Genomic DNA, 3,164 nt, shown 5'->3' on the forward strand with positions numbered 1-3,164 from the left:
AGTGTGTGTGTATATATGTATATACAGATATGTGTATATGTCTGCCTTGGCTATTTTAACTGTTCACTTGTGAAGAGTCCCTTCGATAGCAAGCTCCTCCCTTCTCCCAGATACTCATTGGCTGGCTACGTGAATCAAATGACATGTTGATCGAGCTGGTCTTTGCTTTCCTGACAGTTACAGTCACTGAGCTGGGAGTAAAGGTGGAGGGAAAGAAGATAAGAAGACTAGAGCATTGAATCTGAAAGCTTTGGTGTAAGGCCACCTGTAAAATTCTTCACCTTGTTTGAGGCTAAGTGTCCCTGTGGAGGGGGGTGCAGGCTGTGTGCTGCAATCAGAAGTTCTGTTAAAGTGAATTATTTTGGCTGGAAGTTGGCGTGGTGGTGTTAAAACACTGCAGTTTATAGGTTTATTCCCTTTATAGATTTGAGTGTTCCGCGTTAAGCAACCATGGCAATAGGCTGGCTTTTCATTGTAGAGATCTATTCAGAGAGCAGTCCTCTGCATTAGTCAGTTTCAACGGTATTAACATAACACCAGTGCACGCCTGGAGGTGGAAATTCACCACATGAGAGCACTATATCAGTGCAGATCTGGGGAAGTAGAAACCCTGGAATGTATTTTAAGGCAATCAGCTAAATGGCAAGAATTGCATGCTGCATATAATGCGGTGTCAATTTTTTATAACAGCAACAACATTATCCTTGAGGATAGTTCTGAGACCTGGTGATCCAGAGTGTGGGATCTCACACCTTCAGTTCATCTCTGACCAAAGGGAATAAATGTTGCTCATTTTAAAAAAAATAAAATCCAATTCTAAGCAAAACAAACAAAAACACCCCACCAACTAGCAAGGTAGATTAGAAAGTTGCTTTCCAAAGTGATTGGCATGCAGAACATTGTATTTCAAATTGGTTTAGGACTGTCATTTTTTTGTCAAGTGGTTTGGGTAATGAAAATGAGCATTAAGAAGAAGAAGAAGAAGAAGAAGAAGAAGAAGAAGAAGAAGAAGAGTTTGGATTTGATATCCCGCCTTTCACTCCCCTTCAGGAGTCTCAAAGCGGCTCACATTCTCCTTTCCCTTCCTCCCCCACAACAAACACTCTGTGAGGTGAGTGGGGCTGAGAGACTTCAAAGAAGTGTGACTGGCCCAAGGTCACCCAGCAGCTGCATGTGGAGGAGCGGAGACGCGAACCCGGTTACCCAGATTATGAGACTGCCGCTCTTAACCACTACACCACACTGGCATGCATCAGAATAACTCCAAGCAGTTTCATATGATTAGCCCTGTGTTGTTTAACAATAATCCATGGTTTTCTGTTGCGTGTCAAGGCCCCCCAAGCCACCCCCAGGAGAATAAAGACATAAGGACACATAATGTTAGGTTAAATGTTAATGGGCAAAATTTAGGCCACAGCTTTATTGGTTACAGAATGTGAGCGGTATTGGCTTAGGCACTGGCATCAACAGACTATATCTGACTCCTGCCTGCCTTGCAGGAAATCTGGTAAGGGTAAACCTCCAGTAGGGGGAGCCCCGATGATGTGGATCAACTCGAGCCCCCCTGGGTTCCTGCTGGGGTTGTGGCATGGCCCTAGCCCCTCCCCAGGCTTCAGACAAAAACCACACCCCCAGATTCCTTTAACGGAATACCCTAGGGCATGGAGGGGCAGGTAGTGGCCGCACCTCCCCTCCCCCCCACACCGCTATTCCAATGCCTAACCGCCAAACCTTACAAAGTTGTGATGATTGCTACGAGGTAGGCGGAAACCAAGTGGTGCGAGGCTGCCTCAGAATTGTGCCAAGGCTTAAATTGTCTCCACCAAGCAATCTGATTGGCCACCTGGCAACCTGACATGGCCGGTGTCTCCCCCAGCGCGATGCGGGATACTGTTCCGCCCCAACACTGTGGGAAGTGGCTAGGTGGCCGGACCACAACCTGGCCCCACCAGGAAGTGGACCCATTCTATATGAATACTAATTCCCATAGGCTTGTGTGCTTCCCTCACCCTGTTTCTTCACTATGCCAAAAAAGAGATCAAAGGTTCTGCTTTTCCTGCTAAATAAACTTCATTTCTCTCCAATGGAGAAACTCTGTGAACTGTAGTTTGTTTAAACCATGATTAGTGAGAACATGCCTTAGTGTCATAAGTTGGCTTGTTCTGATTGTGCTCTGGGCTGCTGGAAAAAATGGATGCTGTATCAAATAGTCTGGCAGTGTAGTTTAGAGCAATCAGTGAGAGCAAAGACTTAACATTTTTAAAAATGAAAACTTTGTGGCTCATACAGTTTCTCAGCTATCGGCAATAATTTCCCCAAGAATAAAAGGCTTGATGTTACACAGCTTTTGCCTATTCACATACAGTGAATAGTGCCTGATCTGATTAATGCCTGATCTGATAAGCTAAAAACATTTTACATTGAAAGCCAGAGAGCAATTCCTCAAGGGAAAGGAACTTGATTCAGAATGCTTCTGAGAGCATTATGAGCTGGGCAAATTCTTTTTCTGAGCCAGATAATTATGACCTTTAGAGACATCACTACTCCTGGATATCAGCTTAGGTATTCTGTTAAAAATCAGAATGGTCTCTCTCCCCCTGCCCCACTACAGGGGGAGAGATGCATGTGTTTAGCAGAGACAAAAATCTGGGTACACTTTCTGACAGGTTTTGGCAATCAAAAAGAAGCTTGGCATTTATTAGAAGTTCAGACAAATGCTTCTGCATTTGTAATCATTGGATTACAAAAGCAAATGAAAAGTTCAGACCGTGAATATCATAAACGAGATGCAAGGAATCTTGTGCTTCCAAAGTTCTTTCAGTCGCAAGAGACCAACCAAAAACTAATTAAATAAAATATGCTGGGAAGGAAAAATGTGTCACAGAAAATTTAGGCATTTTGATTGGAGCAAATCAGAGAATGGAGAATAGCAAGCGTAGCCGAAGTGAATATTGTAACCTGTTTGGGAATGCCTTGCACGCTTCATTTCATGGAGCTAATATCATTTAAGACCCTAGATTTTTAAAACAGTATTTTTTTTAAAGACAGCTATAGTGATAAGATAACAGAGTCTTCAAGTTTAATGATGATGGAGAAAATAATTTCATTAAACTGTATCTCTCAAAAATAATTTATAACCTGTTAAGCTCAAAGGCTGAGAGAGC

Source organism: Podarcis cretensis (assembly GCF_951804945.1).
Source record: "Podarcis cretensis genome assembly, chromosome: 2".
NCBI classification, from domain to species: Eukaryota; Metazoa; Chordata; class Lepidosauria; order Squamata; family Lacertidae; genus Podarcis; species Podarcis cretensis.